Genomic DNA, 27,912 nt, shown 5'->3' with positions numbered 1-27,912 from the left:
GACTGTGACACTAAACCTTATTACCAACGTAGCAAACCCAGGAAGTGCTATATATACTCAAAGGCAAACTGGAACACTATTAAAGAGGAGATTTCAATAACATCAAACAAAATCCGACAAATGCAGGATATCGTGGAACAAACGTACAAGAAATGAGCGACACCTTTAAGAAAGAACTCTTTCAGAGTATGGACAAACACATCCCATCAAAAGAAATCCGCTCTAAGAACAACTTGCCCTGGATAAACCACAAAATTAGAAAACTCTTCAAAAAGAAATAACGACTACAAAATTACCGAATTTGACCTATTAGAATCGAAATAGTTCATGGCAGAGATTTGTTTTCATTTAACCATGGGTTGGACACATATATATTTTTATTTTATCCCTCGCTAACGTTCAGGGTAAAATAATCGAATATTATTTTAGCTTGATCCCAACCCTCCCCTAACCTGGGATAGTGGTATAACAGTACAACATAAGAACGATCTATAAAAATCTTACAATTACACCATAATGGCTGCTATATCAAAGTTGACAACTGCGTCAGTAACACAGAACTAAAGATGACCCAAAGAGCATGTGCCACTCTATATACATCTTTCATAACTGCAACTCACTAACCTTAGAGATATATTATTATTCATGACGACAACTTCTTGCTACTCATTTTTCTGTTTCCAATTTCTGTTTATCTAGTATAGTTTGTTCACAAAGATCAGAAAAAAAGAAGTAAAAATCCTTATTCCAGGGCAATATAAACTTGTATAAGAAGCGGAATGACAATTTGGCTTGCTGAATTATTTGTTGATCATGTCTTCGGCTGATTACTTTACTGTTTCGAGTTTCTCTCATCTTGTATAGTTTTTCCTAATGGATGTCTTAAGACAGACCACAAAAAAATTCAGCAAAACAAAACACGATTTTCATGCCAGTATTAAAGTTTACTAAGCTACTAGACTGGTGATACCCTCGGGAACTAACATTCTACAGCAGTGGCACATATGGAGTAGACTAAAAGGATATATAAATACCTCAATTCTAGAGCTTGCAGATATACGATGACAATTGACATAGCATTTTATGCATCAGAGAGACCTCTCAAGACCTACCTTCATTTGGGTATTACATTTCTTTATTTCAATATTCCTTATTGCAACGACACCCAACTACTGGGCTTTCAGTACTTGACTACTGGGCTTGCAGTACATCAATAGAGGTATCGACCCAGTGGTATAATGCTTGAAAACAGAACCAATTTAACTGCTACAGACGGATATTTTGAAAAGAAATATCTTGTCAGTGACGCCAAACCTTTACAAAAACATTCAATCATAATTATTCAACATTCTATTCAGTTTTCTCCGGAAACCTATGGCTCATTACCTTTTGAAAAACAACAACAATAAAGACACCGCTGAGCCACAAATAATTTTAATCTTAAATGTAAGATATGAATATTTTATTGTAAAAAGATATTAATGCAGAATTTGAAACATTATTGTAAAATTGAACTTATTTGTTATATCTAATTTAAACCATTATTACATTGAGAAAATTAAAGCACATGCTAAAACAATTATAAAAGTACTTTGGAATTAAGAAGAACTATAAAGGTATTGGATTAAAAGAATAATTGTAGTTCAAAGTATTCGAATCTTGGCAGATATATACTTCCATGGTTAATTTCTTTTATTGTCTTCCTGTAATAAACAATTCTTAAAATCAAAATTATTTACAAATTCTCAAAAAAAATGTCAATATGTCAATCATAAAGTTATACGAACATTATCTATGGTTTGAGTGTAATCAACATTCAGTATAACATCTTGAAGTGGTTTTTTTTTTATCACTGAAGAGTCTGATGTCGTTGTCATCATAAAATAATTTTAGAACAGTGGCGAAATTATACTTTTTATACAAATGTTTTCTTGTAGTTTGAGTAAATATAGTTGATTGTGAATTTCCAAATTGATAGTTCAGAACTTCAGAGCCTGTGTCTTCTATCATGATTTTTGTGTGTAAATCGTATTTTTTTTTGACATCTAAGCCTAGGTTATCTTCTATAGCCTGGGTTGTTTATCAATGTCATACACTGCATATCCACATTGATTGAAAATTGTCTTAAGTACATAACAAGTTTGCAATATGTTTGCCATTATATTACTGTTTGTATGTCAGAAATTACAAAACATCTTTTATTTCACATATGCATACATTTATTGCGCGTCCTACATGTATAAAATGTGACGAACTTAAACAAATTACTAAGTACAAACATATATGTAATATAACACTGTTACTAGTATTGAAATGTGTATTTGTTGTACCTAACCAAAGTTAACAACTTGTTAGAGTTTTCTTAGTTGTTTCTTCCTGTTTTTGTTTTTAAAGGTTATGCATTTCTTTCATATCTACATATATTGCGTCTGGCCAATTACAAAATTTCAATCTTGGTATCTATGATGAGTTTATTATCCTTATAATAAGTACCTGTCATAGTACTGTTCTTAGTCTCTTTGTCAAAGTGATGGTGCTCTGGAACCATTTGACACACGTCCAAACTAAGTCAAATTTAGGGTCTACTACATCACCTATAAATTATATTTGAACCAAGTGTTACTTAAGTTGTAAATAAAAATGTTAAGTTTACAAATTACAGTTTATCTGAAGCGTGTTGTTATAAAAGTCAACGCACTGAAACGTATATATATATATATCAGTTATTAAAAAAAATCATTGACACAAATCATTAAACAAGGAATAGAGAAATACTCTATTTACAGTTGAATTATGAAAATCAAATGACTTTGTAATTGTTTGGCTTTAAAACTATTTTGATCTGAGCGTCACTGATGAGTCTTATATAGACGAAGCGCGCGCCTGGCGTATTAAATTATAATCCTGGTACCTGTAATAACTATTTTATATATTTAATTTGATTGATTTTCTTGAACAACACATGCAGATAACTTCATGTATTTACACAACTTAAAATATGAGCTGTGATAGATATAATTATCAAATATTTAGCATTAGCTAGACTGTGGGATCTGTGTTTTAAAAGAAACATTTATTTGTTGTTCGAAGTGCACCAAATTCAAAATTAAATTTTGATAGATTTTAACATTTATCACTTCAAAAAATCCTATTGGTGAGTCTTTTGTAGACGAAACGCTCGTCTGGCATAAATCAAAAAATTAATCCTGGTATCTATGATAAGTTTATTTACAACCACTTGGTCGATAATACTGCTGATGGAGTTGGAAATTCCCGAAGTTATCACCAGCCCAGTAGTCAACACTCCTGTGATGACATTAATTATCATTAATTTAGTCATATCTATAAATTAACTGTTTACAAAACTTTTGAATTTTTGAAATACTAAGGCTTTTCTACCTCAGGAGTAGATTACTTAGCTGTATTTGGCAAAACTTTTAGGAATTTTGGTCCTCAATGTTCTTGATCTTCAACATCGTACTTTATTTGGCCTTTTAACTATTTTAGATTCGAGCTTCACTGAAGAGTTTTTTGTAGACGAAACGCGCGTCTGGCGTACATTAAAAATTTAATCCCTGTGTCTATAATGAGTTTATCGGCCAATTTCACTTAATTTTATTATAAAGACTTCTTTTTATCAATTATTGGTAGACAAACTAAGACTAAACATGATCTGAAATACTTATGTAGTCAGCAGTTACATCTAACAAGAAATGATGATAATTATAATTTGATATGTATATTTTTTTATATTTTGTAATATTTGATTGATACTGCATGTGTTAGGATGAACATCGGTATACTAATGTTGCGTTGCCTTTATTAAGGTTGCGTAAACAAAATTGGTCAGCTAAAAGTTGCACTTTGTAAAAACATCTGTTTCTCAAACCAAGCCTCTTTTGGGGATATATATGTTACAGTGAATTTGTATAATCAGGGATTATGTAGAATCCCTGATTTTTCAGGGAATATGTAATCATTAAAATCCTTAGTAATTATATGTAATCCCTGAAAAATGACCAGTGATTTTACATAATCACTGAACAATTTAATAATTATTCTACAAATTCCCTAAATTATGATTTCAGGGATTATGAATAATTTAATGATCCTTTGTTTTATAAAAATAATTAATATAAACAAATTATAATTTTAAGTTTCTTTCATTTTCCTTGATAGTTGAAATTTTGCTTTTTAACACAGACGATGATCTAATAAATATAACCAACACAAGGTTCCGAGATATAGTTGAAGACTTCAAAATTAATAATATTAACATTCCCTTTATAGCGATAGCTTTACATGTATTGTTTGTTTATCAAAAGCCAGCGTCAAATGGATATTCATGCTCTATTTGTAAATCCACAAGCATGTTATTTGTGATACATGTAAAGCAAATGTGAAGAAGATTATGGAACAACTGTTTTGTATGGTTGTTTTGGGTTCAAAGAACAAAAAATTCAAACTGTGAAAACTTAGGCATCTAAATGTATCGAAAAATAGGCATAACTTATGTTATTACAAACTCCGTAAATAATCTAATTCGGTAGGCCATATTCGTGAAAAGGATAGGGGATTGTAGTAACGACATAAAGATCATATCCGATATCATCTCTGAAACGGTTATTCCATAACCGTCAAACAACTTGTGATGGCGTCCGTAAAATTTACGAAGGGATGATTTCAACATTTGGAACTCTTGGTTTAAAAGCTTCCTTGTGAGCAGCAACCTTCTATCAAGAAAATCATGATTTGAAATACAAGCTAGGGAATATAGTATCAATTGGGAGATATTTACTCCGTATACAGGCGCTGCTGGAATAATGCAACATATAAATGGAAAGTTCACAATTGTGAAGCTTAAAATCATCTCTTGGCGTACAGTTTTGTTTTTAAACAACCCTCATTGTCAATTTCTAGATGTGAGTCAAGACATGAGACCGACTTAACTGTATCTGTGGCGTCATTCACATCTAATCATCGCGTAGAGACACAACTTGGGAATGTTACCAGTCAATATACATATTTATACAGGTCAAATTAAAATCTGTGGGAAACCTATAGTCGAGGAAGGAGTAGTACTGGATTTTAGTGTAGGTTTGAACTCTAAGAAGTTCGGGGCATATAAACGTATAAATAGTTATAAAGCCAAAACAGTACAAAGTTGTAGAGCATTGAGGACCAAAATTCCACGCGTACAAAACGGCTAGCAGCAGTGGCACCGACCCAATGGTGTAAATAGTTACCAAAGGTACCAGGGTTGCAATTTATTACGCCAGACGCACGGTGTGTGAACTTTCCAATCAAGGATTATTTTATTCCAAAACTTTAAAGTAAAAGTGGTAGAGTTTTTACCGTGAAAGGAGTTCCTTTTGGAAATTGTATTGTATAGAAATTCCACCTATTTTGTGTGAAGAAAGATAACATGCAAAATTTCACCTAATCTGGTTCATCTCAGAGATTGTAATGAAATCAACTCAAATAAGAAGTTTTCTAAATATTTTATGAGGATTGAGAAAATCCTGGGATAAACTATGATGACTCAGCAAAAATTCACAGTTTACAGTATGCATAGTTTACCTTAAGGCCTGAATGCAAAATAAATTCATACTATTCAAAATTGAGAATGGATATTTGTAATTAAAATTGTATAGAAGTGAAAAGTTTAGTCCTCGCAGTCATTGAAACTTATAATTTCTTCCTGAATATTATTGGTGGGATGTTTTTGTCCTGTCGATAACCCAAAAAGTAAGCCGTAACACCTGAGTGTGATTTTTTGCAGTATAAAAAAGACAGCCTTGAAATACAAAAATATAAAAATAGAGTGTTCTATTGTAAATATGTACCAAATATTCCATATTACTAGAAACAGCGAATATTTTGAACATTTGAGCCCTCAGGGTAAAAAAACATTGACTGGTTTATGCTGTGATTATGTAAATTTAAAGGTCTTTTGTAAAAAAAAACATTAATTGTGCTTGAAAGTCCTGCAAAAATCAAATACATTTATAAGCAGACATTTCTATAAACCTTTTAGTGAATTCGTACATCAGACTGGTATCTTTATAATACAACTTTTGCAAATATGGTTCTGTTTAAACACTTCTAGTTCATATACTAGCTAAATTGTTTAAGATATATGTAAAAGATGATACTGTTGGGACAAGAATTCTAAACTGTCCATTTGAGGTAGAAATTGTGAACTTTCATTGACAAATATGCAAACAATAAGACGAGGACTGGTGACAAATCCAGGATTGGATACTCAATATAATCTTGAATGTTGGAATAATTACCTGCTAAACATTTATTTACATTTATAGTATTCTAAAATGCTTGCGATTCACTATTAGAATATTTTCAAACAGGGTTAGCTGGCAATGATTAAGTCTTGTTTTCAAAATTTGTATCAGGGACAGAGGTATAAAATGTACTGTAAAAGAAAACTTAGAGTATGTTCAGGGATTTCCTTAATTAAGTAAGTATTATTGTGAGAAACAAAGTGTTTTTAGAGAGTTTTCTATTTAAATAAATGTTAGTATAGGTTGCACTTTGTAAATACATCTGTTTCTCTATGGGAAATTGCATTGTTAATATTTACAGAAATGTAACCTTAACATTTCCTTTGTCAAAACAATAGCCTTTTATAAGCAAAGCCTTAGAATTCATATACCATTGAATTGTTATAGTTTTTTTATTAGCATTAAGTCCTGAATTGGTCGATGAATCAATTCTCAAAAGCTGTAATATTGAATTGTACCTTAAAGTTTAGTTGTTAACAGAGATAGTGAATAAAAGTAGCTCACCCATTAAATGGTCTGAAACAGCCCAAAACGCTATGGCTAAAATACAGATAATAAGTTCAAACATCATTTCTGAAAGATAAAATATAGCATGTTGAATATAAATAATCAATTTGAGTTACAAAGTGCACTATTGACCTAATACGATGTTTATGGGGTCAGTGACAATTTACGTCACTTTAATGCTATTATCATACAGTAAAAATCATATGTTATTTAGTCTAAGTATATGATAAATATATAGTTCATTCGCAACTGTCATTCGCAGAGTGGTTATTTTCACTCGTGTCAAATGAGTACAGTTGAAGTATGGTGACTAAATTAAAAAAAAAGGAAACTATATTCAAATTTTATTTGTTTGTTTGGGCTGGATTTAAGTATTTTTTGTTTGTGCATAAAATTATTCAATCATTAAGATAAATTCATTTCAATGAGTACACAGATTTAAAAATATTAGATAAAGAGAATGAAGAATAAATATTTTGGTTCACACTTTGGAATAATATCTAAAAAAAAAATATGTGGTATAAAACAGGGTACTTAATACGTTGGCATATTGTTAGCACACTGTTGGCTTATATTTCAATATTGTCGTGGAAATTAAATGATATTTTTTTTTATAAATACTATTTTAAAAGCTTTTGAATTATTCAAAATACTAAAAAATTTTCTAGCTCTTGGTACAGACGGTTTAACATGGTCCAATTTGGTATAAGACTTTATTATTTGATTTTTTACTACGTCTTCAATGCTCTTCAAACACAATCTATATACAATTTCTCTAGATAGGCCTAACCTAAGGATCATTCAAATAAAGTTAGTTTCAGTCAGAAAATCTTACAACGAACCCATGGATAAAGTAAGTCGAATATCGCTCGGCAAACTACTTAAATAACAGTTGGTAAGAAAATGTTGGGCCAGCATCTGGCCAACAACATCAAAATGACAGTTGGTGGAAAGTTGTTGGGCCAACAGCTAGATGGCCAATAGTGTCAAAATAACTGTTGACTGAGTTTTGTTGGGCCAACGTTGGTCTCTTGTTGTCCTGCCAACGCCAACTGTTTACCAACTGTGCCAATCAATCACCAATGTTGGCCCAACAAAGTAGTGTTATCGGGGGGGGGGGGGGGGGCAATGAAATGTTTTCAAATATTTTAGCAACTCTGTATACAATGAACACACTGTTTTTTACGTGGAGATGCATATTCAAGAGACAACCTACCGAGTGCTGCCTATACAATAAAAAATTGTAATAATTTGGCACAAAGAAAATAATTTCGCTCGGGCTCATTTCTTTAGATTCCAAAAAACTTTCAACAAGATCTTGACTTCGAGGAGAGTATATTTATCTGAAGTTGAAATGGAGTGAAGGTAATCGTCAATGAGACATAATAATAATAATAATAATAATAATAATAATAATAATAATAATAATAATAATAATAATAATAATAATAATAATAATAATAATAATAATAATAATAATAATGATAATAATAATAATTTTGGTGTAATTTTTTTTTGTATTTGAAAGAGAGTTGGATTTATTTTCTTTCGTCAAGGTGGGAACTTGAAAAAATAAAGAAATTTTAATGTTTCCTTCCATCCACTTGAATACTTAAAAATAATAAAAATCTCGTCACCTACAAAAAAATTGAAAATGAATTAAACATATTTAGGATTGAAAAATTTAGGATTCTTATGCCTACAATATCTATAGACATAAGCAATCCCATAATGACAAAGCGAATTATCATAGTTTTCAAACCTACAATTATTAGAAAGATCTAATTTGTATTGAGTACGGGGTTAAAGCATACATTTTATACCTAAAAGAAAAAACGCGAACCTGACATTGAAACTATGGATGCATACCAATACATTCATGTACTTATAAATGATTGTTTTCTTAATTTTTGGACTGTTATTTGTATTAAAATAATCGTAAAATATATACAAAAATAATCGTAATTTATATTCAAAAATGTCTATCAATAAAGAGCATCGTCCTCCGCTGTAGTGTTTAAGTTATAACCACAGGACATGCATTGATAGATGGGAAAAGGGGAGTGGGTCTTAATTAGGATTGTAATTTAAAAGCTTGACATATTTGTATTTATTGTTATCTTCATAAAGTCCGTGTAAAACATGAGTGATAAAAGCTGTAGAACTAGTAAATACGCTTTTATAATTTTGTATTTAGTACACAGTTAGGTACAAGCACCGTGGCACAACGTATCGATCCCCCTTCCTATCCGTGCTCCCTATATATATATATAGTGCCATGCAAGATTACTCGCTTCTATCTTTTTATGGTCAAATGTGCGGACTATTGGAAGTCATAAATTTAGCCATAGTGGAACTAATTTTCGAAAGACAATGAAAAACAAATATCAGGAATATACCAGTTCTTTTGAAGAAGAAAAAACCACAGAGTTCAAAAGGTTTATGAACGATTCAATTTCTACTTACAAGAACACACATTTGATACTTAGAAAAGGTCTTAATAAAACTATTTACTACTGTAATTGCCTGATGTTTTGTAGGACTGGTGTGTCAGGGTCAGAAAATATTCAAGGTAATCATTATCATTTAACGTCATAAATTATGACTTTTATTCCTGTTAACCTTTTGTACACATTAGTGACTCGGTATCTTGACTCCGATATTTAACACGCACCTAGAAGGGATTTTAGGCGATTTGGGAATCTTTCAATCTAATTATATTTATACTTTAACTAGAATTTTTTTCATCAGAAACATTTATCATACAATGATACTATATATGTCTCTTCTGACTTTATGATTCCTTTATGTTTCAGGGGCCTGGTTTTCGAAAGTATCTTATGACTAAAACCTGTCTTATGATAGTCTTAGTACATGTCATAGTCGTAAGATATGTTTTCAAAAGTGCCCCAAGTTACGATTTGTCATAACTATTGTCGTGAGATTAAGACACCTCTCGACATGACTAATGATTGTCTTATGATTGTCAACTAAAATTTTAATTACTTTTCAAGTATAATTTCATGTTAATTGCAATAAAAATATTTGCTGAAAGAAGGGAAATTAATCAAAAACAATTAATTTACATAGATTTTGAAACAAAGGTTCAGTCATAACTCAAATTAAATATTTAAGCGATAATCAAACTAATTTAAAACGACAATGAGAATAGAACATCGGGAATATAAAGGTTGGTTTGAAAGAAATAAAACCACGATGCATTTTTTATAAAGTGTATTTATGCTTCGACTTCTACTTAGAATTACAAATTTAAAATAAAGGCATTTAAAAGGACTGTAGTGTCACAGAAAGAAAGAAATTGCAGGTATTTAATAGTTAAACCCATGACTCCCCATCTTATCTATAAATGTGGTTCAAGAAGGGCGGTTTACAGAATAGGAATTAATGTACAAGAAATATATAGAAATAGTGAATAGAAATAAAATAAGCAAAAATTACTTAATGATAGAGAATAATGTGGTGCAGAAGTATAACAATTAATTGTGGTACATAAAGAATTAGGTGACAAAATACTGAATACAGAAATGATCGGTGTACATACTAGACAAATCATCTAATTACAGAAAAAATGCAATAGTGAAATGATTTTAAAAAGAATTTCAGAATTTGTGTTTTTTTAAAAGATAAAGAAAAATGCCCGATAAATACAGGGCCCTTATCTATATCGCGACACGATATGACTCTTCTTCCTGATAAACTTCCGTGTTTCTATATCATTTCAAGTCAAACAGAAATCTTCGTTGAATCTTACTGATAACAATTTATGTTGTGCAACGTCCCTATTTTGTTTTAAGTACAACATTTAGACTAGTTGTTTTCCTTCATTTTCAAGGATTGAATTGCTGTGATATTTGACACGCATATAGATGGTATTTTAGGCGACTTGGGAACAATTATATTTTATATAAATATAAATGTTATTTTGAGTTTATTTCTCCAGAGACATTGATAATACTATATATGTCTCCTCTCTCGTTATGTAAGGCAGCAACCATTTGATTTTCTGGGGGGGGGGGGTATGGTTTTTTTGTCTGTACAAACTTTTTTTCAATCTATTTTTATCGCGACAAGTCGAAAACAATTTTTTTCTTTCAATTTTAGCATTACATATAGTGGCATCTGAGGGTGTAACAAACAATTTTTTTTTTCAGAATTCAAAACAAATAATTTTTTTCTCCAAAAACTGGAAACAAACTTTTTTTTCGAAAAAAAAACCATAGCCCCCCCCCCCCCCCCCACAGAAAATCAAATGGTTGCTGCCTAACATAAATGTTTACGTGATATAAGAATACAATATTACGACTTTTTTATAAGGACAAAAAATAAAATTAGATGTGTATTATTCACGAGAAGGGTTTGATGGTGAATATTAATGAATCGACAAACATCGAAGCACCGGCCTGTACACGTATCATTTCATACCTATATGTCTGACCCTCATACAAATAAATAAAAATTGATTTAAGGTTCAATATATCAAATCAAATATCCATATAGATTCAAATAAAAACATTTGCGTTAAATCTGTCATACTAAATACCAGAAGGGGGAATTAATATATGGGAGTGGGGTGCTTAAATTTTCCATCCCTGAGTAAAAAAAATGTTTAACCCATTTCCCAATCTTTGAAACTATCAAATAAACTTATCATAGACACCGGGATTGACATTTTATATTCACACCAGACGCAAGTTTCATCTACTAAAGACTCATCAGTGTATAGAGTTAGAATTAGAAAGTAAAACATAACAGTTCTATTAGACCAAAAATGTTTTAAAAGGTTTGTATAGATAAATTTGCATTTTTCATATTTCCATAACATTTAGAATTTCCCAGGTATAGCTATGACAATTTAAAAGACTATGAAAGGGGGAAAGGGTCAGTTTTGCATGTTTTTATTAGGGGATTAAACCCATGGATGAGTAAAAGTGTTTAAAACTATTTTCTAACAACTTTTATTACTACCAAGTACTTTTTTTAGTATTATAACTATAAAATTTGCAGGAGCATCTATGATGATTTGAAAGTCTGACGTCTGTAGAAGGGGAATTAATTTGCTATGGCTCAGTAAAAGGTTTAAATAAATATTTTCTAAAATGTTTAATATAAACCAAGTACTTATTTAAACATTATAACTATAAGAATTGCAGAAGTAGCTATGATAATTTGAAAATCTTAAGTCTATAGGTGAAAAAGGTTCAGTTTTCCATGGAAAGGTATTCAATTTTCATTGGTCGAACAAAAACAATATCATCTAACATATACCCCTAACTCATACTTATAAAAGTAGTATAACTTTAGATAACAGTAGAAAACATAAAATGCTTCGCTGAGCGCAGCCTGATACGAACGCAGTGCTCGAACCCTGAACAGTTGGGGCAAATTTGGACATAATGTTCAAGCTTGATACTATCTGAATTTGGATTGTGATCAAATTTTTGCCATAAATAGATTTCTTACACACACAAAATGTGGCCAAACTACATGCGCAATACTGTGCAATTGAAGATTTCTTTTTGAAACTTTTCAAAAATAAGAAATTTGAAAAATGTTGAAATAAAATATTGGAAGCCCCCTTTTCAAACTTTTTGAATCCCCCTTGAATCATTAACCATGAAACTCAATCGCAGTCTTTCGTTCGTAGTAAGGAACCTTGTAGTACAATTTTAGAGAGATCCATACACTCTCACATCAGTTATTGTCTGGAAACTTCAAAAATGTTGTAATTCCTGCATGTTAAAAAAATATACAATATCATTGTAAGGGGGTAACTTTAATGCAAAAAACAAACACAAAAAAAAACAAAAAAAAGACCAATAAACCCATTTCAATACATCAATAAAGTATTAAATAGAAAATGACATCATAGTCATGGCTAAAATTAGAAAACTCTGTTCAGCAAAATTTAAAAGTAATATCTAAAAACAAATTTCTTTATCAAACCAAACCCATTTGAGTACAACATAAAAGTGTTAAATAGAAAATTACATCATAGTCATGGCTGAAAATAGAAAACCTTGACCAGCACAATTTAATAGTAATATAAAAAAAATAGATTTCTTTATCAGCATTTAACACAAGTTCTAAACCTAAATTGATAGCTAATCACCTTAAAAGAATACATTTTTTTTTTGCAAAATATTGTTATCCCCCTCCCACAATTTCTTTTTTTGACATACAAAACCATGGCTAAAATCAATATTCTTTAATCATAATAAATTAAATAGCAACTTCTTAACCTCAAAATTACAAAATTTCTTTGCATAATTTAAAAGCAATTTAATAGGTAATCAAACATATTATATTTGGATTTCCTCCATTACACTGCTTTTTAATTGTCTCAATTGTCCTTTAACCAGAAATCCTTTTGTTCCCTTATTTTGTCCCTAATTCCTAAATGGTTTGAGCCATTACCCCCAAAGTCAATCCTAACCATCCCTTTGTAGAATAGAAACTTGTGGTAAAATTTCAGAGAGATTCATACAATTCAACACAAGTTCTTGTTTGGAAACTACAAAAATGCTTATTTGGGCCTCCTCTTGCCCCTTATTCCTTAACTATTGAGATCATAACCCCCAAAATCAATCCCAACCTTTCTTTAGTGGTTATAAACCTTGTGTTAAATTTTATTGATTTCAAAACTTAGTTATTATCCGGAAATCATTTGTCTCCAGACGACGCTGACAACGACGAAGACGACATTATGGAACTACAGTCACTGGGAGTTATAATGAAAAATCCAATTAAATTGATTACAATGTTTACAATCCCTTTATCTATTAATTTAATATGAAGAATCTTACAAAATTGACCACCAAAAAATAAGTCCCGGTTCTTATATAGTTGTGACGTGGTTTTTAACAATGCAACTTCAAGTGATTATAAAATGATAGCTTGCTGTTTAAATAGTGAAATCAGGTAACATTGAGAATGCAAATTGGATTTTATTTCAGGTTTTATAAATATTCTTCTTCTATCACTCAGTTTTAATAGATTATTTGGATATTGTGAATTGAATGGTAATGGGTCTGTAGTTGATTAGAGTTCATTGTACGATTTGATCGGGATTACAATTTGACAAAAAATTAATCGAGGAACACAAAATCACAGCCTTGGTACACGTATAATTACATACATATTGTTGGATATTCATTCAAATAAGATAAGCACTCATAAGTTGAATCTATCAACCTGTGTACAAGAATGGACAATTATTAGAATAGAATTCAAATCATATCAATATTTAGGCAAATTAAAATTAGTCTCAGTCATAAATGAAATTGGAATTTAAGAATAAGACTATCAAATTAAACACAAGCACAGTGTAGATACTATTCTGTACGCTTTCCGGAAGTCGCGATTTTCGAAGCGAGAACTTTTTGGATCACATTTTAAATTTGTCGGATATACTATATTAAACGGTAAGATGTTCATCTGTACATTGCTTAATGATTAATTCAGCTGACATCGATACTCACAAATGGTTTATAATTAAATTTAGCACATTCATTATTCGTATCTTTGCCTTAATTAAGAGATTTTCAAGTGCATCACTAAGGAAAATCAGTTGGTGAACATAAAAACAATCTTTTTGCACTCTTACTGTACAAATTAACGTAAAATCCAGACTTAATTTACTAGATAAAGTGTATTTTAAGTGGTGGTAAAAGTTTCAGCCAGATCTTTGAAGCCAGAAATAAGAAAATTACACTTGTTTGAATTTCTCACTGTACGATCAGTCTCGCTTGTATATTTTGAAACTGTATGATCAGTCATTATTTCACTGTATTCTAGTAGTGATTTCAAAGTTATTTACGATACATTAGAAGATGGCATTTTTCTAAATAACACAAATATATTTTAATAAATTCACATCCTGTAAACTTTCAAACATGTTTTAGCTTGATAGGGTGTACTCGACTTACTACATTAAGTATAAGGATGTTTGAATGTGGCTGAAATAAGAAAAAGGTTTGTTTGTTTATAGAAGTTTCAGAAATGTCCTCCGTTTTACTTAAAATTGTACAAACACACAGATTTAATAGTTACTATATAAAAATGCATGAATTTACAAACATTCAAGGCCGTACTGTAGCCTATAATTGATCACAGTTCCTTCACTTTGTTTTGGATGTAGATCTGTCTCTTTCACACTCAATTGTACACCACTTTGTGAGGCGATGGTTTATAGTGATAATGAAGTCCGTCTTTCCGTTCGTCCGTTGGACCGGTACAACATGTTTCGCCGGTTTTGCAAGCGCATCTCCACATACACCACTTAATATACATTGGTGTTTCCAGACATTTTTGAATGGAGAGGGGGTCCAATCAAGGAGAAAAGAGGATTCCAAATATATGTTCCCATACAAATGCATTGAAAGTTAAAAAAAAGAGTTTCAAACCGCCGGATCCCAATTTTCTTGAATCCGTCACTGGTATAACTATTAATGATTTTTTTCTCGGATTCCGTATCATAAATATAAAAAATATAAAAAAGAAGATGCGGTATGATTGCCAATGAGACAACCGTTCACAAGAGATCAAAATGACACAGATATTAACAAATGTAGGTCACCGTATGGCCTTCAACAATAAGCAAAGCCAATACCACAGAGTCGGCTATAAAAAGCCCCGAAATGACAATGTAAAACAATTCAAACGAGAAAATTAACGGCCTTATTTATATAAAAAAAGGAATGTATTTCTGATTTTATTAAGAATATTTTATGGGGTCTCTTTATATAAGATACGGACTTGAACATTGCATTATATGGGGGCACCCATCAGATATTTCCAACCGTGACCTCCAAAACCAATTGTTAAACTTTTCTAAAATTGCTCCATTTGTAATCTATTAATGTATGTATGGACCTTCTATTTCGAATATTTTGTAAAAATATTTTTGATGTTTCTCTATCGTAAATACGGACTTTGTCATAACCTTATATTGGGCGTACCTATTTTATATCCACAACTTCCTTCAGACACTTGTCATAACTTAATGAATCTTTTTTTTTTCAGATTCCTTATCATTTAATTCAATTGTGTACCTCTTATTTTGGTTTTTCGAAAAATCATCAGTTTTTTATTTCCATGATATGGACTTTTCCATTACCTTATTGGGTGGTACCCGCTTACTATACGCAACTTTCAAAAACTTACCATATACTAGTATTAATAAAACTTTCTCATATTCGTTATTAAATGATGCCCCTGTGCACCTATAATTTAGTTTTTCTGGTGGTTTATTTTTTTCCAAAACATGGACTATAGAAGTGGTGGGGTATAATTTCGTTAATTCTTTCCTCAATACCTAAAGTTTTTTAACAAAGCTTTCTCTATCTATTTTTTGTCATTTTAAAAGAGACAGGCTTGATGTATGTAACCACCAATTGATCAACGGTAGACGGTGTAAATAGTCTTTAAAAATGTAATAGTTAAACAGATAACTGCAACGACACACTAATACAGTCCACAAGCGAATCATGTATTGCTTTTTAGGCATTTGATTTTAAGTAAGACTGACGGAAAAAAAATTAATTTGCCGTCTACAAAAATCATCAGAAATATATTTGTATTGTCTGATGAAAGAAATTACACGTTATAGTTCCATGGACACAATCATAATATCACATAGACACGTATATACCTTCAACTTGCCGTTGTTTTTCAGTCAAGGTCGTTAAAAACTTCCATTTGTTGTTGTTTTTTTCTTCAACATCACGACTGGTCATACAGACAAAAAATCTGAAATCGCTACTAGAATACAGTCAGTTTTAGACTGATCGTACAGTAATTTATTTTGGGTTCCTCAAGGAAAGCATATTTTTTTATTTGAAATACGAACATTCTACTTAAATACGGTAGGAATATTGAAACAGTATATATTTGACTGTAAACTGATGCAAATATTCGCAATAAAAGATTATCTGCTTTGTACTACGAGAGCAAAGTTGTCAATCGATTTCACTTTTTTCTATGAAGTTGGTGTGATGCACGCGAATATTTTATATTCTACTGCATGTTTTTGTTACAGTTACTCATATTTATGATGTTATACATACATTTAAGATGTGCAAAGCACTTTATAGATATAGGAGTAAACAAATGATGAGAAAAAGCACCAAAACAAAACCGTTCTGTTAGCCAGTTTGAAATCCTCGCTTCGAAAATCGCGACTTCCGGATAGCGTACAGAATAGTATCTACACTGTGACAAGGAGAGAACATAAATAAACAAAAAAATTTAAATTGATGTTGAAGCAAACTGAAATTAGTTTCAGTTACAAAAATGAATCAAAAAGAAAATTAAACCAACTTTAGGGAATATAACAGTGGGTAAGACAATTAAAATTAGTTTTCAGAAAATGGCTGTACTAGTCGGGAATATGACGGTTCTTTTCTATTCGTTCCGTTGGTTAATATTATCGAGCGTTGGATTTTTGTTAGTTTTTATGGACATTCTCTACTTGAATTGCATTAGGGGTTCGTTATGTTTTGTTAGTACTGTTTTTTGTTGGTAGAGTAAATGTACGTTGCAACTTTAACTCAGAACAAGAAACATTTAATGCTCACAACAATATGTTTTATACAAGCTTCGCAACAATAACTACATGTATGGTGGGTCGTTCATAAAAATCAGATAAACACTTTAAAGTTAAATTTATCATGTAAATACAACAAGAACAATTCATAAAAAAAAACGAGTTAAAGAAAATCAGATCAGTTCTAGCCATAAGTTTAGCCATAGTGGAACAAAAAAACAATGAAAACCAAATATCAGGAATATATCAGTTGGTTTGAGGAAATTACAGAATTCAAAAGGTTTATGAACGATTCAACTTCAACTTAGAAGAACAAACATTTGATACTTAAAAAAACTATTTACTACTGGAATTGCTGATGTTCAGTAGGACTGGTGTGTCATGGTAAGATATTGAAGGTAATCATTATCATTTAACGTCATATATTATGACTTTTATTTCTTGTTAACCTTATGTACATTAGTGACTCGGTATCTTGACTCCAATATTAACACGCACGTAGAAGGTATTTCAGGCGACTTGGGAATCTTTCAATCTAATTATATGTATACTTTAACTAGAATTTATTTCATCAGAAACATTTATCCTACTACATATTTCTCTTTTGACTTTATGATTCCTTTATGTTTCAGTATTTTAAGAATAAAATATTTTTTATAGTGACAATAATAATGAACAAGTAGCTGATTGTAATTCATGAGAAAGATTTGATGGTTAATAATGATTGATTAAAAATAAATCGATTAACATCAAAGCACCGTCTGTACACGTTTCATTTCATAACTGAAATGATGGGGCATTCTCCAAATTAACATTAACACTTAAAGGGTAAATATATCAAATAAATACGAAACGAGAAAAAAAAAAAAAAAATATTTACTTAGATATTGAAGCAAAATGTAGACCCAAATATATTCCCAAATAAAATTGGGATTTTAGGTTGAATAAATTTTAATATGTTTCCGTCTTAATATTTATATTGATTTGGCGGGGCATATATACAGGTTAGAATAAACATCTTAAATTAAATCTACCAAACTAAATATAAGGGAAATTAAGGCGGGAAATTAATCAAAAACAATTAATTTACTTAGATTTTAAAACAAATTTTAGTCATAAATCAAATTAAATATTTATTTATTAAGCGATAATCAAACTAATTTAAAACGACAATGAGAACAAAACATCGGGAATATAAAGGTTGGTTTGAAAGAAATAAAACCACGATGCACTTTTTATAAAGTGTATTTATGCTTCGACTTCTACTTAGAATTACAAATTTAAAATAAAGGCATTTAAAAGGACTGTAGTGTCACAGAAAGAAAGCAATTGTAGGTATTTAATATTTAAACCCATGACTATCCATCTTATCTATAAATGTTGTTCAAGAAGAGCGGTTTGCAGAATAGGAATTAATGTACAAGACATATATAGAACTAGTGAATAGAAATAAAATATACAAAAATGACCTAATAAGAGAGAATAATGCGGTGCAGAAGTATAACAATTAATTGTGGTACATAAAGAATTAGGTGACAAAATACTGAATGCAGAAATGATCGATGTACATACTAGACAAATCATCTAATTACAGAAAAAAATGTAATAGTGAAATGATTTTAAAAAGAATTTCAGAATTCGCGTTTTTTTTTTTAAAGATAATGAAAAATGCCCGATAAATATTTATAAGACAGAAATACAGAGCCCCTTATCTATATTGCGATACGATATGACTCTTCTTCCTGATAAACTTCCGTGTTTCTATATCATTGCAAGCCAAACGAAATCTTCGTTGAATCTTACTGATAACAATTTATGTTGTGCAATGTCCATATTTTGTTTTAAGTACAACATTTAGACTAGTTGTTTTCCTTCATTATCAAGGATTGAATTGATAATCGATATTATTGCTCTTATATTTGACACGCATATATAGATGGTATTTTAGGCGATTTGGGAACAATTATATTTAAAATAAATATAAATATTATTGAGTGTATTGCTTCAGAGACATCGATAATTATAGTATAACTAATCGCCGTATTTGAATATCAAAAATAAGACAACGCGTGACCGAACGACGCATGGATTAAACGAGTGCGCAGCACGAGTTTAATCCATAGCGGCGTTCGGTCACAAGTTGTTTTATTTTTGATATTCAAATACGGCGATTAGTTATTCTTTTTATTACATTGGCAAAATTTGGCTTTTTTTATAAAATTAATGTAGAAAATGTAAGGAACTATATCTTTTTCCTACGCATTGACAATTTGTTTTGATCCGACGTTATCGACGTCTTGACAACGCCTATTGTTGTATGACGTCAGAGAGTGAAATAACCACGTTTATTTCACATGTGAAATTATCGGTTTTTATCTAACTGGGAAATCAATGTAATTCATTGCAACCAATGTAATAATACTATATATGTTTCCTCTCATTTTATGTAACATAAATGTTAAAGTGATATAAGCATGATAAGAATACAATATTCCGACTTTTTTGATAAGGACAAAAATTAAATGAACCTGTAGATGCTAATTATTCACGAGAAGGGTTTGATGGTGAATATTAATGAATCGACGACACCGAGGCACCAGCCTGTACACGTATCATTTCATAACTATATGTCTGACCTTCATACAAATAAATAAAATTGAGATTTAAAGTTAATTCTATCAAACCAAATATCCATATAGATTCAAATAAAAACATTTTAGTTAAATCTAAATACCAGAAGGGGGAATTAATACATGGGAGAGGGGTGCTTTAATTTTCCATGCCTGGTTAAAAAAATGTTTAACCCATTTCCCAATCTTTGAAACTATCAAATAAACCCATCATAGATACTAGAATTAAAACATTATATTCACGCCAGATGCAAGATTCGTCTACAAAAGACAAGTACTTATTTTAGTATTATAACTATAAAATTGGCAGGAACATCTATGATATTTTCAAAATCTGACGTCTACAGAAGGGGATTTAATTTGCTATGGCTAAGTAAAAGGTTTAAAAAAACAATTTCTAAAATGTTTCAAACCAAGTATTTATTAAAACATTATAACTATAAGAATATAAGAACTGCAGAAATAGCTATGATAATTTGAAAATCTTAGGTCCATAGGTGAAAAAGGTTCAGTTTTACATGGAAAGGTACTTTAGTATTCAATTTTCATTGGTAGAACAAAAACAATATCATCTAACATTATCCCCTAACTCATACTTATTGACGGAGTATTACTTTAAATAACAGAAGAAAACAAAAATGCTTCGCTAAGCGCAGCCTGATACATACGCAGTGCTCGAACCCTGAACAGTTGGGGCAAATTTTGACATAATGTTCAAGCTTGATACTATCTGAATTTGGATTGTAATCAAATTTTTGCCATACAATAGGTTTCTTACACACAATAAATATGGTCAAAGATTATACAAACTACACGCGCAATGTGCAATTGAATATTTCCTTTTTAAACTTTTCAAAAAATTGAAATTAAAAATTGTTTAAAAAAATATTGGAAGCCCCCTTTTCAAACTTTTTGAACCCCCCTTGGATCAATAACCATCAAATTCAATCTCAGTCTTTCCTTTGTAGTATGGAACCTTGTAGTACAATTTTAGAGAGGTCCATACATTTTCACATAAGTTATTGTCTTGAAACAAAAATGCTTGTTTTGGCTCTTACTTCCTGCATGTTAAAAAATATATACAAAATCATTGTAAGGGTGGTAACATTAATGCAAAAAAAACCAACAAAACCAAAACACTAAACCAATTTCAATACATCATTAAAGTATTAAATAGAAAATGATATCAAAGTGATGGCTAAAATTAGAAAACCCAGTTCAGCAAAATTTACTGTAATATCTGAAAATAAATTCCTTTATAAAACCAAACCCATTTAAGTACATCATAAAAGTATTGAATAGAAAAGTACATCATAGTCATGGCTGAAAATAGAAAACACTGATCAGCACAATTTAATAGTCATATCTTAAAATAGATTCCTTTATCAGCATTTAACACAAGTTCTAAACACAAATTGACCTTAAAAGAATAGACAATTTCTTTATAACAAAGATATTGAGAACTTAGAATTGGTTATATGATTTGAATTTATGCTCAATGTTTTGCTTTTGTGCAATTCACTTTGCTGTTGTTGCGAAATAACACTCTCCATCCTTGTTTCAAACGACCCCAATCAATAAATTAAAAAACAATTTACCCTTCCCCCTTTTTTGGAAAAATATTGTTATCCCCTCCCACAATTTCTATTTTTGACATACAAAACCATGGCTTAAATCAATATTCTGTAATAATAAAAAATTTAAAAGCAACTTCTTAGCCTCCAAATCACAAAATTTCTTTAAACATAATTTAAAAGCAATTTAAAAAGTTCAAATATGTTATATTTGGATAACCTCACTTACACTGCTTTTTTAATTGTCTCAACTGTCCTTTAACAAGAAACCCTTTTTTCCCTTATTCTATCCCTAGTTCCTAAATGGTTTGAGACATAACCCCCCAGAGTCAATCCTAACCGTCCCTTTATTGAATGGAAACTGGTGGTTATATTTCAGAGAGATTCATTCACTTCAACAAAGTTCTTGTTTTGAAACTACAAAAATGCTTATTTGGGTCCCTCTTTTACCCATTATTCCTTAACTATTGGGATAATAACCCCCAAAATCAATCCCAACCTTTCTTTATTGGTTATAAACCTTGTGTCAAATTATATTGATTTCAAAACTTAAACTTGAGTTATCATCCGGAAATCATCTGTCTCCAGACGACGCTGACAACAACGACGACGACGCAGACGACGACGACGTGATACTAATATACGTCTTAAACAATTTGAATTTTAGCGGTCGTATACAAATGATAATTGAAAAAGAGGTTTATATATAAGGGATGGGTGGTAATAAGCTACAATAATTTCCTGTTGTTCGATGGGTCTTATGTGTCAGGGAAAGATAGGAATTGCAGGTAATTAAATACCCATGATTATCCATCTTATCTCAATGTTATTGTCTAGAAGTGTTTTACAAAATAAAGTTTGAAGAACACAACATAAGGAATGGAAAACATAAGCAAAATAAGTAAAGAGATACCATATTGACAACGATATATGAACAAAACAAAAAGACACAATTGGTAAAAATGGCAGAAATATGGGTACAGCAGTCAACATTGTGTTATAATATCAACTACTATAAAACAAACACATATGTCAACAATTAAAAAACAACAAAACAAAACAATAAAGGGCATAAAGACAAATAGATATAGGAAGATGTGGTGTGAGTGCCAACTCTCCATCCAAATAACAATTTAAAAAGTAAACCATTATAGGTTAAAGTACGGCCTTCAACACGGAGCCTTGAAATTCTGTTGCGTGGTTTTAGAGAAGTTGCGATGACAAGACCAGGAAAGATGGATAGACAGACGGACACATGAACGGACAGACTGACTGCAAGACAGACGGATCAAGAACACTATTCCCGACGCAATAAATTGCGTGTGATATAATAATACAGATATAGTTAATGATTTGTGTCAAAAATTGTTGTAAAATATCGAGAATAGGTAAAAAAGACGGAACAAATAGGGAAATGGTGATGGAAATATTTGGTCTCTTTCTTTTTAAACAATTGAAAACAAAATATTGCTCGCGAATCTATAAATTTATTGGTACCAGTAACCAACCCGACTAATCTGATTAGGATGATTCAATCGCCTCATATCAGCAAAGGATTATGTTCAGTAAGACTCCTTTTTTGGCCCAAAATATGGCAGTTTTACAAAATTGTTAAACTTTTAGAGATAAGATGGATAATCATGGGTCCAAAATGAAATTAGCTGCATTTGTTTTCATGTCAAAATATTTAAATGTAAGTTGTATTTGATGACAACACATAACTTATATAAAGTTTGAGAATGAAAACAGATGCGGTCACTTTCATTTTTTACAAAAACCATCTAAAAGTGACATATTAAGGCACATTTAATATATTTTTCATTTCTAAGCTTAAATGTGATAGTCTTAAATGACTAACTCAGTTTAAATCTTTCACATTAAGTAATTCAGTTGAATGAAGTAGAGTGTTCAAAAAGTGTCCAAAATCTTTTATCAGATGAACCTGAAGTGTGAGTCCAAAATCAGCCCTTACCGGATCCTCTCCTTTACAGTATGTACACATAATAATGTTAACGATAACTTTATTTGTTTTATAATTCAACTTCACGCCCGGGTATCTCTCATGATTTAAATTTCGAGAGTCAAAAAATATATAATTATTAAATAGATTGACACGAAAATCACGTTATTAATAAATTAAAATAAACTCATCATAGATACCAGGACTAAATTTAGTAAAAACGCCAGACACGCGTTTCGTCTACAAAAGACTCATCAGTGACGCTCGAGTCAAAACAAGTTAAAAAGGCCAAATAAAGTACTAAGTAGAAGAGCATTGAGACCAAAATTCCTAAAACTTTTGCCAAATACAGCATGTACAGCTAAGGTTATCTATGCCTGAGGTAGAAAAGCCTTAGTATATAGGTTCTGTTGACGTTCATGTAGTGTTTTCATAATTGTAATATATATACTGTTAATACATCATATTGAAACATCACTTTTAGGGCAATAAATGCAATAAAGACAGGATTTTTACATACAAGAAGCAAGCATATAGGCATACATAATACATCGATTACTAGTAATCAATGATCCAACATTAAAAAAATCCAATTAAGATATTAAAAAAAAAATTAAACGGCATGCATTTCAAAATATACCACTGTTTTCTAGAGTCAAAATGAAGTCACATATGTGAGGATAAAAACTAGGCAAATTACTTATATGAATTAACGTGACTAAAAATTATATATGAAAACGGAAAAGTATGTGGAGAAAGATAAATAAAAGTAAAGTTGAAATTAGATAACAGTGGGATAATCTATACGTATTCTTACAATCACTCTTAAAAAAATGTTAGATTTTGTACACAGGCCGTATATCACGGACAGTTTTATATTGGTATGGTATATCTTATAAATTTTACTTGTGCACTGGTTCACTCGGTCACGCATGTGATTCATTGACCTTATTTATTGTGTGTTAAACTAAACAAGCCTACCAGGAAGTCGACCGTTAGAATATCCGAATATGTCATATTTACAATACCTCGTTAATTACTTGTTTTAAGCTATGCTGATTACAAGAAGACAAGTTTTTTGAACGCGCGTAAAGTTGGGTAAAAAACCAAAATAAGCTAAAAATATACCTCAGAAAAAAAGCATTTAAATAAACTTTTACATAGGAAATAAATCTCAGTTGATAATAAGTATCTCCGGACATTTTTTCACTTTATTGAGACTACTTTTACATTATTATAGAATAATTCATACAATACTTGATACTGTATCTGGGTGCCAAAAAAGTAAATTTATTGACCAGCTAAAACCATTGTACGATATTATGTCATTTACAGCTTTTTAACCTGACGTATATTTAACCTTCTTTAAAAATTAAGATGTTTTTTAAAGTATTTTTTAAATTATTCTTATCAATCTTAGTTTAGCATTACTTGATTTGTTGATCTTGAAAACTATGTTGACATTTTCAGCTTCCATAACTTGGTCGGGTAGAAAATCCAACAGCTTGACAAGTCATATTAACACTGATTAACGGACCTGTCATGCCATGTACTAGAACTTTGTGTTAGTTAGATATCCCTGGTCATTAGTTTTCAAGATGGCGTCTTGCCGAGAATTTAGAGTCGAGTTTAAAAGTCTAATAACTCACTTATCTAGACAAATAAAGCTTTAATATTTTGAGAATTTTCTTATTTATTTAGGATGAACATAATATATTTTTTTTATTTATTTTTGCGAATTTTCCCGAACAGTCCTACATATATAAAGATTTTCCAGGATTTAAAAGTCTATTCGGGGGGATGGGTTCAGTTTTCCATGATAGGGATTCAAAATCCATAACTAAGTGAAAGTCTTTTAAGATATTTTTTAACATATTCCAGAATCTTTACCAAGTACTTCTCAATGAATTATTGCTATTGATAACATAACTAGAGTGGCTATATTTGCTATGGCAGACAAAATTGTTTAAAAATACTTTCTGAAATGTTTTATTCTTACCAAGTTCTAATGTAGCATTACACAGCTATGAGTTTGGTTTCGCATTTTAGATGCAGTTGATTTCTCAAACATGAAAGTTATTGTACAATAAAATTTAGTTATAGACAGCTTTATACTTATTTAGTTAGTTGACCGTTATGAAATAGCCGTTTCACAAACGATATCGGATATGTTCCTTACGTCGTAACTACAATCCCCTTCCCTTTCATGAATGTAACCTACCGAATTAAGACTATTTACCGGATTTGTAATCACAAAAGCAACACGACCGGTGCCACATGTGAAGGAGGATCTGCTTACCCTTCTGAAGCACCTGAGATCACCCATAGTTTTTGGTGGGTTCGTGTTGTTTATTCTTTAGTTTTCTATGTTGTGTCATATGTACTATTGTTTTTCTGTTTGTTTAAACAGATTAACAAAGACTTTATAGAAAAAATACTAACTTACTTTATGCTTTTGGTTAATACGACGTTTACCACGAGGGTTGGGTTAATACATCCGGTAATCCGTATTTATACAAGTCACTATTCCTTAAACCAGCAATGAGATAAATGATTGGATAATAAATCAGGAACATTGGGTAATAATGATGTCACTCAGTTCCCCGCTATGATCTATTTCTATCATTTATCACATGACTTCTCCTTATTGGTTATATACGATTCGTTCAAGAACTTTTGGGAAGTTTTCTATATTTTGGCTATGAGGTTTGAACTTATAACGTGACAAATTAAATCAAATCAAATGTCTTATTCCTTATAAAAAGGCCCATAAAGAAATTATATATCAATACAAATAACAAATTTAAAGTTCATACAATACCAGCATCAAACAACACATACAAACTAACAAACATATTGTTGATTGATAATAAATAAGAACAAATATAGACATATAAAACACTTATATACACGAGAGGAGAGAACAAGAACAAAGAGGGATAACTCTATCTTCTTGACCTGAAATTGTTTCCTTCCTTTTCCTGTCTCTAAAAAACACCTCAAGATATTAAACTTCAGTTGTTAAAGTGAAGTTTATTACTACTCACATGATCAAGTTATGTGAACGCTCTTGTTGAAATCTTTCACATCTGGACAGAAGCTCAAGTTGTCCCGGAATCAGTTTTAGTTTTCGTTCATATTCTATAAATTTCTATTCTCAAGCTATTGTTTTTTTTTCAGCCTTAATATCGATAATTGAAAGACGGTTTAAATTCTAAACATGGGCTTACCTTCCAGCAACTTAATCTGGATCTCTGGTGGTGTGCAACATGAACAATAATATACACGATGCATGCACGATATTGTCCAAACCAAACCAAACAAAACATGCATATATGAAGAAAACAAAATTTTCTTTAAGAATGAAATAACTCTAAAGAAATGATACCTATTTTAATCAACTCAGATATAAGATATACACCCAATACTTCAAGTCCTGTTGGAAAAAACAAACACGAAAGTTGTATTTACTTAAAACAAAACAGTTCCGAAGCATAGCTGTGTCTTTTGCAATAAGTGAAATATTTTGGAAGTGATAGTATCAAATGAAAACTTGGGATCACTTGTTGACGGTTATGAATAATAAAAGCATTTACAATTGTCATAGGAGGACACATTTCATTTGTTGTTCAGATCAGAAGTACATGAATTGGTACTATCAAACTTCAGGGACCTGATCTCCGACTGCTTGAATATTATTACAATATGCATATAAGATATACTATTTTCTCTTCTTCTTCAGTTCTTTTTAAAATTCATATACAACTGTTTTCTCTTTTTTTTTATCTTTTCGGGGAATTGTTTATTGATGCTACCTGTTTTTTTTTATTCAAGTGTATGCATTTCAAAGGATTTTATTAGCATCTTTCGTAAACCATATCGACCTACAATTAGTCAAAATTATCAAAGTTTGGGTTTTACAAACCTTTGTACTGTTTCTATAACAATTCTTGGTTTTAAGCTGAACAGGAAACACCAAAATGTTACTTCTTGATTGTCTGACTCTTACAAAAAGAGGTTCAGAATAAAATCCGATTTATATATAACGTAGATACAAGACACAATCTTTCTACTGACAAAACATTTCGGTCCCTTTTCAGCATTCGAACCGTTTTGAGATACTATATCAACAATTGATCGAATTTCTTCGCAACTCCTGTCGTTTTTTTTTGTATTTTTATAATTTCCTTGGAGTTATGTTTTTTTTGCGATTTCACTTTTCGCTTTAACAAAACATTAGCATAACCTATTCAACAGAGGCTGAATATTGTTTTTTTTTATTAATGGCACGCAAATGTACCTTCTTACATGAAGCCTGAACTTAAACTTATAGTTTTGTCATAAAATATTTCAAAACAGAGTTATATTTATATTT

The 27,912-nt window shown here is 30.7% G+C and overlaps 1 long non-coding RNA gene across 1 annotated transcript; it reads right to left on the bottom strand.

Moving 5' to 3' along the window:
- Positions 1–2,477: 2,477 nt before the first annotated feature.
- LOC139483638 (uncharacterized) lies at positions 2,478–26,059 on the bottom strand. The gene is made up of 3 exons (XR_011655061.1): positions 25,984–26,059; positions 6,807–6,875; positions 2,478–2,594 (listed from the first exon to the last, which is right to left on the bottom strand). It is a non-coding gene; the product is annotated as an uncharacterized lncRNA (long non-coding RNA).
- Positions 26,060–27,912: the final 1,853 nt, after the last annotated feature.

This window comes from Mytilus edulis, chromosome 7 (assembly GCF_963676685.1).
Source record: "Mytilus edulis chromosome 7, xbMytEdul2.2, whole genome shotgun sequence".
Lineage (NCBI taxonomy): Eukaryota > Metazoa > Mollusca > Bivalvia > Mytilida > Mytilidae > Mytilus > Mytilus edulis.
Note: the sequence above shows the minus strand (reverse complement) of the source record. Positions and strands in the feature narration are given on the sequence as shown.